This window comes from Prunus persica, chromosome G1, assembly GCF_000346465.2.
Source record: "Prunus persica cultivar Lovell chromosome G1, Prunus_persica_NCBIv2, whole genome shotgun sequence".
Taxonomy (NCBI): domain Eukaryota; kingdom Viridiplantae; phylum Streptophyta; class Magnoliopsida; order Rosales; family Rosaceae; genus Prunus; species Prunus persica.
The window spans coordinates 39,671,639-39,689,342 of NC_034009.1; the positions used below are offsets into that span (position 1 = coordinate 39,671,639).

General features: G+C 36.6%; 2 pseudogenes across 1 annotated transcript; one reads left to right on the forward strand and one right to left on the reverse strand.

Moving 5' to 3' along the window:
- On the forward strand, window positions 11,257-14,318 carry LOC18792792 (annotated as a pseudogene).
- LOC18792659 lies at window positions 14,337-16,205 on the reverse strand (annotated as a pseudogene). Its single transcript, XR_002270277.1, has 2 exons — window positions 16,199-16,205; window positions 14,337-15,358 (listed from the first exon to the last, which is right to left on the reverse strand). The product of XR_002270277.1 is annotated as a UPF0481 protein At3g47200 (transcript).

Sequence of the window (17,704 nt, forward strand, 5' to 3'; positions counted from 1 at the left end):
TTAATTGGGCACAAACCACATATTACAAAACCAGGATGATTTTTGGCATGCTTCAAAAGAGAAGGGCCAAATACAACAGAAAAGAAAATCCATTCAAGCTTGTACAATAGAATGCACAATAACCCTTTTACATGTCCTTCCAACACCAGTGTTTTGCCTACTTTAGAGTCGCAGGAGGAGAGCTTATTGCCATTGTGCAATTCGAGGGGGCAGTCAATTTGGAATGGTGGCATAAACATGTTTACTCCACGGATCACCTATATGGGACAGAGCTTCCTTCTTCCCTTGTCGTCTGTAGGTTTCAACTTCACACTTTTTATATACATGTATGAGAACTTGTGGCTATTTATTTATGGCCTTCTAACACTTGTTCTGCCATTCCAAAGTGGGTTGGAGACTTTTTGAGTTGAATGACTGGAAAGACTTCAGATGACAGAAACTAGAGAGTTTGAAGAAAAAGGGTTACCAAGAACAGCAGTCATGCCCACGACATAAACTAAACATGCTATAAGCTCCACAGTAATATTTACTTCATCTCCATAATCAGAATATTGGGAAAAAAATACCACGGAGAAATACGTGAAATGAAAAACAACTCGGCAGTTACTGTGAGATTGTGTACATAAAACTTGGAACAACCAAACCAATTAAAGCTAAGCCATCTCATACGTATACCTACATCAAATAACAGTGTATGGTCATCTTGTTTAGAATATTGCAATCAACACTTGGTTGAGACCGACCTGCAAAAACAACTGGGTTAAGTACAGATGAAGCCATTTATGAAGGGCAGTTCCAGAATTAAGACCTACGTTAATTTGTAACTGCCACCGAATCAGTTCATAGTGCCAAATGCATCTACCAAGCACACAGATATGACCAGCCAAAAGAAAAAAAAGCAAAGTAAAAAAGATAAAAGAGGCATGCCATAAATGGGAACCTCAGCAGAAATCATCAGATATGCATACAAGCAGATTGAGTAACATCTCACTAAGTAGAGGTCATGTTGGTAATCGCATGTTGTGTTTGCACACAGACATTTGGTTTTTGCAAACACAACATGCAATTGCATTCCATGATGTGTGTGTTGTGTTTGCACACAGACATTTGGTTTTTGCAAACACAACATGCAATTGCATGATGTGTGTGTTGTGTTTGCACACAGACATATGGTTTTTGCAAACACAACATGCAATTGCATATTGTGTGTGTTGTGTTTGCACACAGACATATGGTTTTTGCAAACACAACATGCAATTGCATATTGTGTGTGTTGTGTTTGCACACAGACATTTGGTTTTTACACACACGATATGTAACATTTAGTTTTACCCTTTTATTCTTATTTTCTTCGTTCAAACATGGTGGTGAGAAAAGCACCAAACCATCCCATCATATAAAGCAAAACTCATACAATATTTTAGATGCAAAAGTTATATATTTTATATAAATGCATCATCCGCATGGCTTGAAATTACAAATTCACGTTCACATATTACTTTTCACAAGCGCACAGACTAACAATAATAATAATCAACCAAGTAGTTGCGACATTCATCCTATTACGTCCATATTGATAATGTCAGAAGTTTCATCGATAAGCCTCATCAAACTACAAGTTTTTTAATTTGAATTATGAATTCAGAACTAAAAGCTCATGATATGCAGAAAATGACATACATTGTCCACAATCGACTTTTCGATATATTTCTGCTCTAGCAATTTATCGTCCAAATTCTGGACTCTCTGTGTCAGGTGCTTCTTTGTGTTCTATCCAGCATAAGAATATTTAATAGTGTGATTTCAATTGTTTATACAAATTCTATAAGTAATATTGATGAGTGCTGTAAATCTATTTGATATTGGGAACAAACATGGTCCCACTAACAGAAACTCAAACAAAACAGGAATTTTTTTTTATTTTTTTTGGCATAGACAGCCGAAAAGAAACTTACAGCAATAGCCTCTGTCACGCTCTCCAGACGTTTATGCAATTTTGAAACAGCAGCATTCATACTACGCTTTGTCACATACAGAAGATCTGAGAATTTTAGACCCTAACCATTTGTGAAGAGCAAATATTAGATTTGCTTAAAGAAGACAACAACTCACAGAACCAATGGATGAAATAATATGAACATAAATATATCATTTGGATACCTTCCACCACATGTAACCATAACCCAATGCCCCCAAGGTAGCTGTTGGCATTATTAGTGATGTCAAACCTATTAAAAAAATCAAAAAAAAAAATATAACCAAGTATAAAATGTTTCTATTGCATTATGAAATACATACGTGTAAGGAATTAATCGTTTTACAACTTAACCAAAAAGTCAAGGCAGGAGCATGCATTCATTGAGTGGTTATAAGCAAGAGGAAAAAGCACAAAGCATGCTAAGAATTCATTTGAACACAGAAGAGAAAGTAAGCTACCTTGGAATTTGGCTGTCATTCCCCTTCAGGACGGCTCTCTGTAGTGACGAGTCTAGTTGTCGGACCTCAGCTGCCAGTCGGCGCACCTAAAACAAAGTAACACAGGAAAATTGATATCCATTACAAAAAACAAAAATTGAACACGAGAAAGCATCCTTCGACACTAAATTTATAGCAGTTTTTCCAATACCTGTGATGCGATCGCATAAAAGTCACCTTCTGATTGTTCTCCGGTTCCATTGAACAAAGGCTGCAAACAAAACAGAAATAGACACAAATCCATCAATTTTTTGAGCAACAAGACACAAGCTCCGAAATAAATAAACTATCTAACTGATCAAAACCCTAGTTTACCAAATGCATTACAAAATTAAAAACTCATACAAAAATAACACCAAATACAAATGTTCTGCGAGTTCCACTAGCAAAGCAGAGTACAAATCATGAAAATGGTACCTGAAGTTCACCGATCAATTCAGATAATTGACCATTCTTACGCAGGATGGTGCTCGTATACCCTGTAGAAAGAGAACAATCACTCAGATCAAATGTAGCTAAATACACAAGGAAACTAATCCAGTATGCAAGATGAAAGAGGAGTGATTGGTACCTACTCCAGCGAAGATCAGCAAACACAGTATGAGGTTCCAAATTCAAATAACAACATAATGCTAAGCAGAGAAGTAGAATTGCTGCCGAAATTATTTAAAACGAACTAAGTCAAAACTAAATGGAGAAATGTTAACAAAGTTGTATGCTTCAGTAAGTCCAGTAACAGATTCCCAAAACCACAGAGACAAAATGTGAACAATGGCTACAAAAGCATCCATAAAGAGCAACTATGTTTATATATGGAGGTGTACAAAATAGTTAACCTTCAAAATCGAAACAGTGTGTGTGCCATGTAAGGCAATTAGCCACTGCTTCTAGACTATACAATATTACACCTCACAATAATAACTAAACCAACTAGCTCTAGCAAAAAGGCAGGATGACCATATAAAGTACCCCCAGCAAAGCATCTACGTCTGCATCTTCATATCAAGGAGTTCCTGACATAAGTAATGAGCAAAGTGAATTCCCAAGTCATAAGTCCAGAATGAGGTGAATTCACGGACATTAAAACATTTACCTCATAAATATGCCTCCCCCCTTAAACCCTCAATTGCAAGCCTCAGCCGGTAATATTTGATCTTCAAAGGGTCAACTTTATCTACCGAAATCCCAGCACTGAGATGCTCGATGAATTTGACGGTCATGATTCCGCAAGACGTACTGTGAGACCAATAAGTTGGGAAATTAGAACTGCAGTTATGTAAGATTTGGATAAACTGCACTAAATTCACAAAGCTTACCCATCTCGTTGTTGTGGCACATCTGCAATGCTGCAAACTGAGAATGGCGTAAACGTCAACATCTTCAGCCCCTTTTGCTTAACCTTTTCAACCTCAGAATCTTCATAAAAGTGCATATCGTACAGCACTCGTGCCAGCGTATCGCTAATAGGGTGCAGAAGTGTAACCAGCTTCGAACATTTGGTAAAAGCAACATATGAGTCATACACAGTTGCAGTATGTCAGACGAAATCAATTTCGATTGCAACCCAGTAAGACCCTTTAAGATTATATGGAATATAGACCTTCCGGACTTTTGTCCAAGCTTGGCCATACCCGTGTTGCCACGTACCGCGTACAAAGTAATGTATATTCTGCAGCTTGCTGGGTGGAAGGTCAACGGTGTTTGAAGCAACTGCCTTCTTCGATCCACGTTTCTTGGCAGTCGGTTTGAACGGATCTAGAAATTGCTGCATAAATTGAAATGAAGGCATATTAGAAAATCACAACCGAAAGCAAATGAAGCAGCGAATGTAACATGGTAACATGTTTACCTGCAAGCAACAATCTGCTGTTGTCCAGTCAGTTCCAAATACCAACGGATGAGAGAGTTGCCTTTTCCAGATAAGAAAGGTTGCCATGTCCAGGTGCTGAAAGTTGACACACATAATATCAGCACAATTTCATACAACTGTACACTTAAAAAAGGTGAGAAAACAATTTAATTATCGCAATAAAGTAGAGCTTTGTGTATTCTTACCCTTGAGCTAATCCATTCCGTTTCATCGATAAGTCTGTAGAAAAAATCAGCGCCCACTGAAAATAATTCCAGCTGCACCTCCGCACTACAAAAGGCAAACTTGCAATGGTTACTTTTATAGTCATCTCATAATTCTGACTTTGTTGATGACAAAAATACACATGTATATTAAAGCAAACTCTACGTTTTCTCATTAGTCTATGACTACATACTAGAATAGGATGAAGATTGGAATTCAAAGGTAAAGAATCCTAACCTGATATCGTTTTTCCAGGCAGTACAAAACTCTATTACTGCCTTCACATCTTCAATGGGCACGGATTTTGATGGATCAAAACATGGCGGGGTTGCAGTCGCAGCCAACACACTCATCGTCCTCTTCTTCCTCAAAGGATCAGTAAATGGGCTCAACAATGTCTGCGCCGGGCGCTTCTGTCTGCACCCTTTACCTTCCACTTCTTTTTTTTCCACACTCGAACTACCTTCTTCATCACCAGCCATACTAACTGTGGGTAGACTTGGAGGATTCATCGGACCTCCCGATGGCATACTCTTAGTCACTTTCCAATCTTCTAACAGAGACAACACTTTTTGGCAGATTTCGTCACACCCGGCCACATCTTCCGGGGTAGGCAGCTTCTCGGATTGTGCCTGCTCAGCTGCTTCATGCACTTGTAAGTGAGGAACTGAAGCGGCCATTTCTGCCTCTTCGACTACCATGGCTGCGGAAGGTTCGGCTCCATCACCGGGAACTTGTGTTTCCATTACCGCCGGTTCTGTAGGCGGACTAACATGGTCATGTAATGGCGACAAGTGATTGTCGCCTCCTTCATTCATATGAGGACTACTGAGGTCCTCATGTCCTTTCCCACCTTCATTCACCCCACCATTTCGTTTTTTCAGCTGCTCTATCTCCACATTAAAATAATGCTCCATTAAAGCCAGGGTGTTGCGGAAATCCTCCACACACTTTTTATTTTTTTCGAACTCTCTTTCAACTTTCAATGACTCCTTCCGTACCATGTCTTCCAACTGATGCACTCTGTTGCGAAGCGCTCGATTTGATATGGCAACTTTGGCCAATTCATCCTTTGTCCTTTGAAAGTCACGCTTCAAAGTGCGTAACTCTCTGGACGCGACTGTACCCTGCATTCAGTTATAATGCAAGTGTTACAATATTTTCAAAATATATTGCAACAATACAGCAGTTATTTTCCTATTGTATTATGACGTATATCTTGGAAAAAAATGTAATGCTTGCCTTAGAAGACGACGGAAGGCTAGCAGTTTCGTCAATGTCCTTATCTTTTTCTTCTACAGAGGCAGAAGTGCTGGTTTTTTGTTCAGCGTCATCGCCAAACAACTGAACAAGTTCTTCAGTGTCGTCAACACTGTCACCCCAAGTCCAATACGGCTGCTGCTTGTCGATTACAGATGGCCGGAGAAGTTGCACATCAACCTGCAATTTACACATACAATATACATATCAGTAAACTTATTATATTATATTTTCATATGCCTAACATTATCATTAAAAACTTAACTAACCTCACGGTTCTCGAATACTTGGCTCATTAGCTCATAAAAACACGGCGAACTATTGCTCCTCCAATGTAGTAAACGAGGGATGTAGGCATTATCTTCGTGCACCACCAAATGTAGTGCAGCCAACGCTGGAAAAACCTCATAAGCCCAAATCTGGTTTGAGGAATAAAACGTGAGTCACTGTAAACAAATGAAATTTAACTTCAACATGAATGGAAATTTGCTCACCTGAAGTGCATAGGCAAAACCTTTGAGGTGGTACTCTCTTGGTCTACCAGTTGCCGTTGTTTTTGCTTTCTTTTCAGATTTTTTTGTTTTTGCAGCTTTTTTGGGCACTTTCACTCGCTGGTAATCTGTACAAAGTGCCCTCAGAAGTGACACAATTGTCTTGGCATAACACACAGCACCCCATGGATACTTCCCAAACTCTTCAAGGTCTTCCACCAACTTCAAATATCGCATGTCAATCTGGACATGTTTTTCACTGCCCAACAGCACAAACACAGCAAAGTATACAAATCTGAGCTTCAATACATCGTCCGCATCAACGCATTTGAGGAAGGCCTTTTCTAATTCCAAAACATTGACAGTTTTATAGTTGCCAAAGTACTTCCTTTTCAATGAGCAGTTCTCATTAGTGGGAATCGGAATAAAGGGAAGGTTTCCAAACCTTAGCCCTGTCACGATGCAAAATTGCTGCGCCGTGAATTGGATCACCTTATTGCCAACGATGAATTTGATCCCGTTGAGTTGGGAAACTGTCTTTGGATCAGCTTTCCTCAGCAGCAAGCCGTGGACAATTGGCGAAGTCCACTTGAGGTCCTCAATCAGTAGGAGATGCCCAAAACAACTCTCTTCAAACCTTTGTAGCTGTTGTTCACTGAATTTCTCCTTTATCGTGCTGATTGCAGTCTTCGTATGGGATAGGGACAATGCTTTTCCTTGGAACTTTTCTTCCTCTGCAATCATCAACTTCATTTGAGCAACCATCTTTCCCTGCATGCCAATATTATAAAAAAAAATTCAGTCCGTTGCAATCTAGACAATAACAAGCAATAAACAATCAGCACTTATCTACAGCCTATTATAGGATATTAAGTGAAAACAAAAAAACAAAAAATACAGGGCATAAACAAAACCCCAGCTATTTACAACTGACCTACTAATTCAATAGCTCAAAGCCACATCCCAAGACACCCAGTACTCTACCACTCTTGCATAATATAATATCTAAAGACACATCTCAACACACCAGATAATCATGACACAGCTTCAGCTAGAATGGGAATGTGCGGTAGCACAAGCCTAATTGAGAACAATTCAAGACTAACGATAGAAATCTATCTGACTAGAAAGAGTTTTAAAAAAACAAGAAGACATCGGGAAAGAATTGATTGACTTCAAGGTATAATGTAATGGAACATCCTATGAATTAGTGGCAACCATAATAATGACTCCACTATGGCCCTCCTTTCAAATGTAAGAAAATGAATGAAATTGGCACCATCCCTTCAGTTTTTTCTTAACAAAATAAGAGATTTGTATGTATTCTCTGCTTTATCGATATCAAAGATAAATTAATAAATAAACCATCAAAACTGTATAAAATGTTTGTTAGACATGTACAATTACAAAATTATAAGTTCTCCTCAGAAACAAAGTTCTCTAAGTACGCAAACAAGAAAAGCAAAAGCTTAAAGAGTTAGCTTATAGCAAAATCAATGTCCCCATTTCTCTAAACCACACCTGCTGGTGGTAGGTTCCCATCTTCACTCATTTCCCGCTTTCTTTTAAACAGACAATGATCAAGCACAAAAGAGCAAACTTTTAAATAACTCATATTACACCACAAATAGTTCTAAAGAAAACTTATTCATATCCAATATGCAACCCCTAAAGTTAGTAAACAGAGTTATAAAAAAATATGTCAAATTAACAAGCATTATTCTCAAACAAAAAGTATGATATGGTTGGGAGTTTACAAGTTCAAAATGATATACACAGGTTAATTGTCTTAGACTTTAGATATCATCTTCAACAAAGAAAATAGATACCGATTAGACTTGTAAGAAGGTTAAATGCAATGGTCATAAAGACCCATAGTAAGCCACCAAATACCAATCAATAACTGCTATAAAAACCATAATAAAACCATAATAAACTAAAAATACAACAGCACTAAAATGCCAACACAACATCACTACATTAGCAATATAGTAGCAACAAAACCACAATACGACATCAATAGCAACAGCAAAACAACAGCAGTGCAAGCATCAGTCCACAAAGAACAAACCCATTCACTGTTTCAAACAAGGAATCATCATACTAAGATCATTTCAGAGAAACCCCAAAACCAATTTCAGTGAAACCCCTAAACCAATTTCAGAGAAACCCCTAAACCAATTTCAGAGAAACCCCTAAACCTTCAACCAATTTCGAACAAATCCCTGAACCAATTTCATAGAAATGCATAAACCCTAAACCAACTTCAAAGAAACCCTAAACTGTAAGAAAATGACGATGAACAGTACCTGTTCAAGGTGAACGATGGAGTTGAGCTTCGATGAACAAATTTCGCTCGGAGAGGAAGAGAGAAGAGAGAGTCAGAGCTGAGCGACGAGAGATTAAGGGCTGAGCGACGAGAGAGTGAGAGCTGATCGACGAGAGATGAGAGAGTGAGAGCAAAGTGACGACAGAGTGAAGAGAAATTGAGAGAAGGAGCCAAGAGAGAGAGCTGAGAGAGAACTTCAGCAAAACTGATAGAGAACTTCAGCAAAAGTGATATGTGTACAATAAGGGGACAATAAATATATATTTATAGGTTATAGTTCCAAATTTTTTTAAAAAGAGTGGTATTTTCAGTTACAATTATAAAAATGGTGGCATTTTGAGCTATTTCCTTATTTTTTATTCAACATGGACGCAGAAACTGTTGCTAAACTGCAAACTTCTTAAAATATTTGTCTCACTTTCTCAACCCTATATTTGTCTAACTTTCTAGATCCATGTACTGAGATTTATTAGGGAAATATTGTAGAAACTGATTATTTTGAAATATTAAATGTGAAAAACTGAACAAAAATTTGATGGGTTACATATTTCAACTCATTTCAGCAGCTTAGATTTTGAAGACCTCGGAAGAGGCCATGCAGTGAGCCTAGCTAGTGCACTGTTGATCACTTCAGTGTCTACCGATCTGTAATTTTTCCAGATTGGTTATATTTTCCTTTACATATTCTTATATTATTCCCAGCTGTAAGTGTTTTACACACTTGTCTATTAGAAAAGGGGAGACTTATAAATAAATCCAAAATGGGTACAGTATTTATAAAGAATGACAAAATTAAAGTGTTTGGGCAATAATGCCCTTATTCATTTTGAGATTGCCTAAGGAATATTTTTTCTGATTTTCAGAAGATGCCAAAGGACCGTTGTTTGATGATTGCCGTAAGGAGCTAAGAAAACTTGCTTTGATAGTTTTGGACAGATGCATGCTACTGTTGCTGGGATGATCTCTTCACGTGAAATGAGGATGATGATGCTTCTACACTACACAATCCAACGAATTCACATGTCTATTTCAGATACAAGTATAAACTAACAAGGCTTTAAAATATGGGCTGATGCACTGTTGTTGATGTTGCTGACACTGTTACTGTGTTGTTGATACTGTCACTGCGTTGCTGTTGGAAAAAGCACAAGGACTTCACATGTTGCTTTCGTCTTTTGTGGAGGAGAGAGACCTAGGACTTGCATGTCTTAGATATTTAAGATAAGGGGCTTTCGTTCCATTTTGAAAATACTTTGGGTGTTTTTGAAAGGTGATTGTTTCTTTTGGGTTTCTCACTAAATTTCGCTTTAGAAGGGAAAATAATAATAATAATGTCAAACAAAGTAGGGTAAATATTCAGATATGCTCATATTATTATTCTTCTCCAATATTGAGGTATTTATACAAGTACAAAGATGTGTTAACCCTAAATAAAATAGGAAATATATCTAAATTATAATAGGCAGTAAATCTCTATTACAATAGGACTAAATAATAATTGGTAAGTAACCAAAATTCTAATGAAATAAGGAATCAAAATCCTAACTAAGTAAGGACTCGCCAACACTCCCCCTCAAGTTAGGGCAAACATATTTCGCATGCCTAACTTGACAAGCGAGTCATAGAACACCATACTTGAGAAGCACCAATTGTAGAGAAGGTCTTTTCGTCAACCACGAGTGAAACAAGTGACAAACTAAAGCAAAGTTCGCAGCGGAAACACAAGAGCGAATCCTAAAAAATAGGGCACATAGCAGAACACAAAAATCCTGGAGCACGACAGTAGATAAGGCAGAACACAGAAACCCTGTTAGCACGGCAATAGGTAAGGCAGAAAAAGTCAAGAGCAAAGGCAAGGTCAACAGGCGTGACCACAACGAAAACACACCAGCAAAGACATGAGCAACAATATTAGCACCATAATAGACATGAGCAACAATACTGGTACCAACAACAGCAATACAAGGCACTGGCACCAGCAAGAGCAACAAGGCATGGACATAACATGCATAATCAATAGTAATCAACATTGTCCCCAACAAGAGTCATAATAGGCATGAGCAATAACATTGTCCCCACTAAGAGACTTAACAGGTATGAGTAACAGTACTGGCACCAGCAAAGGGCATAGTAGTCAGCAGCAATAACAATGACAAATACTTCTATTATTGCAGAGACAACTTCTCTTCACTCCCCATCTCCCCTTGAAGAGAAGGGGTCATCGGAACCATAAGAAAAGTGGCACTTAAGAAACAGAAGTTGACTGACGCTCAAATGTAGAAGAATCAGCCATGGCAAATAGGTAGCTGAATTGCAGCGGAATAGATGAGCAGCGGTGTCACTCCCCCTCATATCTGATAATGTATGAGAGTCGAGATTTGGAGAAAGCAATATCGAAAAATAAAGTTGCAGAACCCAAATAAAGTTGCATCTATCTCCCCATCAAATCCGACACTGGTAAAGGGTCGAGATTTGAAAGAGGAGAAATTGAAATAATAGTAAAGAGACTCAAACATGCAGTCTCATGGCAGAAACAAATGCAAGAGGGGAAGATGGTAGCATACGGTTGTCCCATGAAGAAAAAACTTCAGAAAAGGAGAATAGTAAGGGAGGAAACCTAGCAAATCATGAACAGAGACAAAGACAAAGATGCTCAAACTGAGAAGCGGAAAGGCAACTCAAGAGAGCAACCGAAGAAGACAGAGGCCCGCAGAACAGTCAAAGTTAAGGCTCGGCGAGTGGTGACGATGCTCGCGGAGGAAAGCAACGGCTCGGTGAGCGGTGATGAGGCTCACGGAGTAAAGAGACTTGTTATGAAGTTTCAAAGATAGAGAAGCTGAGACATCAAGAAAGACCATCTGGCATACAAAGATGAAAAATAAAAATTTTGGAACAGTAGCAAAGAAGCATGTGAAGGCTGGTGCGGTGAAAACACATATGAAAGGATGAACAAAAGAAGATGACTATACAAGATGAAGACCCATGATGGGTTAGGAATGAGGAGTGCCAACGACTCTCAATTTGGCAGAGGTTATCGCAGGTTAGGAACCTGGCTCTGATACCATGTCAAACAAAGTAGGGTAAATATTCAGTTATGCTCAGATATGCTCATATTATTATTTTTCTCCAATATGGAGATAATTATACAAGTACAAAGATGTGTTAACCCTAAATAAAATAGAAAATATATCTAAATTACAATTGGAAGTAAATCTATATTACAATAGGACTAAATAATAATTGGTAAGTAACTAAAATTCTAATGAAATAAGGAACCAAAATCCTAACTAAGTTAGGACTCGCCAACAAATAATAGTACAACTCTTATTAGCAACAGGTTACAAACTTCTTCTACAACACACCAACATGAATCTAGCCCTGATCCACTCTTTTACATACTTGAAAACAAAACAAAACACGAAAAACAAAAAACAAGAAACAAGATAGGGAGAAAATGGCTACGGAGAGACTTCCTGCTAATCAGGGGCGGCCCTGGGGTGGTGCAAGTGGCGTCACCGCACAGGGCCCCCGATTCTTAAGGGCCCCCAAAAAATAATTCTTTATATTATATATATATATATTAATATTATATGAATCGTATATAAAGTATAGCGTCTGGATGATAAAGAGACTCATTATCATTATCTTAGTCATAAGATTCAAAATGAATTGATACTTTTGTTAGCTTCTGAGCTCAAAAGTGCAATCATTAAAAAGATTGAAGAAGCTAAATATTTTTCTGTGATTCTTGATTGTACTCCAGATGCTAGAAACCAAGAACAAATGAGTTTGATAGTAAGATGTGTGGATGTCTCTACTAATTCAATAAAGGTTGAAGAATTCTTTTTGGAATTTTTGATTGTGAATGATACAACAGGACAAGGACTTTTTGAAGAGTTGCAAACGGTGTTGCAAAAACTTAAGCTTGATATTGATAATGTGAGAGGACAAGGCTATGACAATGGATCAAATATGAGTGGGAAATATCAAGGTGTCCAAAGAAAATTTTTGGATGTAAATCCTAGAGCATTGTACACACCTTGTGGTTGTCATAGTCTTAATTTAACACTTTGCGATATTGCAAACTCTTGTGGAAAAGCAAAAGATTTTTTTGGAATCATACAACGTATTTATACATTGTTTGCTAATTCTACAAAGCGGTGGAAGATATTGAAAGATAATGTTAAACACTTAACTCTGAAATCATTGTCAGTTACACGTTGGGAAAGTCGTATTGAAAGTGTGAGAGCAATAAGATTCCAAGCTGCAGATTTAAGAGAAGCTTTACTTCAGTTAGCAGAAAGTGACGGTGACTCCAAAATAACAAGTGAAGCTAATTCTTTGGCAACATATGAACTTGGAAATTTTGAGTTCTTATTGGGCATGGTTATTTGGTATGATATATTAGGTGGTGTCAATGTAGTGAGCAAAAACTTACAATCTGAAGACATGCTTATTGATGTTGCTATTGATAAAGTGAAAGGGTTGATTACTTTTTTTTTGAAAAGTATAGAGAAAATGGGTTTACAGAAGCTATGTGTACTGCTAAAAAAATTGCTACTGACATGGGAATTGACCCGGTGTTTCCTGAGAAGCGAAAAATTCGTAGAAAAAAACATTTTGATGAGAATACTTGTGAGCTATCCCAATCAGTTCCTGAATCAACTGAAGAAAAGTTTAGAATTGATTATTTCTTGTATTTAGTGGACCAAGCTATTGGTTCTTTACGAAGAAGGTTTCGACAATATCAAGAGTATGAGAATTTTTGGGTTTTTGTTTACTTCAGAGAAGTTAAATTCATTGGATGATTGCGATTTGAAGAATAGTTGCAGTCATCTGGAAAGCATTTTGAAAAATGACAAGTTTTCTGATGTCGATGGGGAGGATTTATTTGTTGAGTTGAAAGTTTTACAAGAGCTTTTACCAAAAGTAAATACCACAGCTACTGCAATATTAAATTTCTTGAAAAGATTAAATTGTTTTCCAAATGCATTCATTGCATATAGAATCCTATTGACTATTCCTGTTACTGTTGCATCTGCGGAAAGAAGTTTTTCAAAATTAAAATTGTTAAAATCATACTTGAGATCAACTATGTCGCAAGAAAGATTAAATGGACTAGCTTTGATTTCAATTGAAAGTGAACTTCTTGAAAAACTTGATTATGAACATTTGATTGATGATTTCTCTTCTAAAAATTCAAGAAGATCAATTTTCAGACATTAGTATTGTACTAGCTGTGTTTTTTTTTTTCTTCTAGGGTAAAAGCTCTCATAATAATTTTAATTCTTCAAATAAGACAGCAAATACAATGTGATGAATTTTGGATAATCAGGTATGTTTTTGTTGTTGCTTTTGTGTTTAATGCAATATAATCTAATTTTTTTAATGACATTTGTGTGCAACTACTCTTTGATTTGTGATTGCCAATTTTTTTTTCTTTCTATTAAACACAGATTGCTTATTGGAGGCAGCAAGAGACCTTATAGGGGCACAAGGAGCTTATTTTTGTACAAAACATTTAACTTTATCAAATGGAAACATTTAAATTTTTATGAATTTGATTTCTGATTGTCATTGCATATTTATTGATGGTGAATTTTAGTTATAAAAAAAAAATTGTTTATGACATTAAGTTATGGCAAATTTTTATAGTATTTTCGTATTAGATTATGCGAGGTCCCAATTTAAGTTTCGCACAGGGCCCTCAAAATCTCAGGAACGGCCCTGCTGCTAATACTTGATCAATAACAGAGATAATAGAGCACACTGTTTGTATGACAATGAGTATCAGAAGAATAATAGCTGCAAAGAGAGAAATAGCTGCCCAAGGTGTGTTGAAATACTTTTGTCTCAAATTTGCCTTCCGTCTGTTCGTGGTCTTCTTGCAGTACTCGTTTAGTTTGCCAGCAAGATCACCAAAATAGTAGTTTCCGTGGTTCGGAGCAACTTTACTGCAAAGCTTGTTAATCATAATGGAAACCTTATTGTTGTCACCTAGCGTGTTTACAACAATTCCATTGTCAACAAGCAACTCTACATCCTTTGGGGTGTTTACAAATTTATCCAGGATGAAAACATAATCGCTTATGTATTTATCCACGCAATGGCCTTGTTCAAAGGCAATGAGATTTCTATGTGTAAGCTGTGTAATCATGTATTTCAATTTTTGGAATTTCCAAGGTGTTTTTCTTGAACTGTATATCGAATAAGTTCTTGCTTGATCCCACGTTAAACTTAACTCCGGCCTGGTGTAGTTTTGTCATGCTGGGTGTACTTTGGAGCCCTCCATTTTTTTTTCTTTTGGCAGATGTAAAGTTCTAATAAAATCAACAAAATGTAAAGGTTTTTTAGGATCAGGAGGCATAAAAGACTTACGGAAGGCTGGTGAGTTCTCCAAGTTTTCTAAACGCAGTGCCTGTTGGAAGAACTTGTAAGAGAGTTCAATTATTGAAGGCTCCCCAGTCTGAGCACCTGTGAGATTGTAAAGATCCTCGAGAATGAAAAATGGCAGCTGATTTACGAGCATAAGCATGTCAGGCAATATATTTTGTAGCACCCATGGTTTTTTAAATATCCAAGCATCATCATCCTGCAATTTTTCTTCCTGAAATTTTTCTTCGGATTTATTCCTCAACAATAGCTCAATGACAAAGGCGGCATCAACTAGAATGATATTCACAAAAGTAGCAATGTTAAACTTCTTAGGGCTAGTTTGGCGGCGTTGTGCTTTTAAAAAAATATGCTTCTGCTGTGCTGTGAAAATAATTAGCTGTGAAAAAAAGCTACTAGGCGTTTGGTAAACTGTTTTTGAAAAACTGCTGTGAGTAGTCAAAGTGTTTGGTAAATTTTTATCAGAAGTACTTTTAGTGTGTATAATGACCAAAAAGGACATGATGATGAAATTGTTTGTTATTTTCTTCATTCTTTTTCTACTTTAAAAAAAAAAAAAACCCAATTTCACTACATAAATTTTTATTCTTTTTTAATTCACACCTTTTTATCAAAAAATTTAATCTACAATTAACATACATATTTTACCATAAATTATAAATTACTATTATAACAAAAGTAATTCTAAATATTGTTATATTAATATGGGCTTCGGACATGACAAAAATACAAAAATTGTTCAATTTTAAAATGCCCCAATAGATCACTACAATATAAAAGAAGCTAATTAGATGCATTCATTAAACTTGTAGCGATGCTATTTCTTAATGCATTCATTAGCTTCTTTTTTTGGTTTCCAATGGTTCTCTAACAATTTTAACTAAAAAAACAACCATAATGCTTTGTGAACAATAAATTCAAGTCCAAATCTGCTATTGCCCACACCATACATATATACATAATTGTTCCTTTCATAAAACTTGAAGATTCAATAGTAATTACACAGTTTACCAATCTTGATTCCAACTATATCCATAAAATTAAACTATAATTAGAAATAGAGGAGCTACATGTGATTACTCATAAATGCTTCCCACTCTCATCATCATCATCATCATCATCTTCCTCCTCTGTACTTTGCCTTTCACAAATGGACAAGACCAGATGGTAACGTACACGACATGGTCCACATATAGATAAATTTTGGGTTCACTGGAGAACATAAAAGAGTTTTTACACGAATACAAAGTTAGTTAAGTAGTGAATAAAGTAAAACTATTCTGTACAATTCTAGCTGATGCAGTCCAAAAAGAATATATGTCTAATAACTTAAATAACAATAAAGAGAAACAAAAGCCTCATGAAAAATGCTAGAGTAAAAGTTACATAACTGAATCGATGGACAGAGAACTCCACAGGCAGAGAAACAGCAACAAAAATTGTCAAAACAGTAGCAAGACCATGTTGGAGTCAAGGCCAAAGATCATATTTCCTGTGTATCTTCTTCCATTCTGAATTATTCTCGTATTCAAATACTGTAACTCTATTTCAAGTGCACCCCAAAATACTTATCTAAGGCCAGTACATAGGACTTCATAAAGGGTGCGATAAAAAATATTGCCCCTTAATTGATAAACAGAACCAAGATCCCAACAGCACACCAAAACTATACCAACCACACCTACATAATATGGACAGAAAATCCTGTTGTTCCGATCTCTAACCACACCAATGACATTCATTAGGAAAATACAAAAGATGGGTACCCTGCATTTCTAACATTTAAGATAAAATTCACTGCCAGCTAATCACAAATTTGAAAAGATGGCAAGAAAATTGGCTAAGCTTTAACAAAAACCAGAGCAGTCCTTGCATAGACCTGACTTTTTGCTCCAAGCTTTAGCAGATCACTTACTGGTAGAGAGCAGAGAACATGTATGTGAATATCTGAAGTTGGAAGGGTAAGCCATCACAAACACCAAGAGATCTGATTCTCATCTCTTGTTACAACAACAAATCACAAACACCAATACATCTGATTCAGAATCTCATAAACAATGGAGGAACAAACACATATTCACACACATATAAATCCCTAAACAGAAAAAATAAAAAATAAAAAAAAAACCATGAAAGTCATAGGAGAATCAAATTGATTTGGGCCAAAATTGCCTAAAAAGAAAACACTCCTAAATAAACTTCAATTCACTTTTAAAAACAGTAAAACATGATTGAATCATTCTTTAAAACAATTCCCTAATATACATGCATGATAATGACATCATTTACCCCTGAATCAAATGCCTTTCACTGGTCAAGCCACAAGTCTGTGTTTTGGGAATTGCTGAGCTGCATCAATCCTGCCAATGTAAATTCTGCCCCTAGGCTCTCTCAAAGTGCGTTTACAACCTATGCTAACATATACTAGAGTTTGTTTTAGTATCTAGAAAATGCCAACACTAATTTCGTAACACGTAGAAATTGTTACATATTGGAAGTTTTTATCATTTTTTCTTCCAGTCTCTCCACCACTCACTAATACAGATTACTCATGTGATGAGTTTACAAAACATATTTCTCTACTCCCACAAAGACCATACTTTTTCTCAAAAGACTATATCACTTTATCTCTATCTTTGTGAAATGTAAAAAGTTGAAACTTTAATGTCAAACCTCGACAAA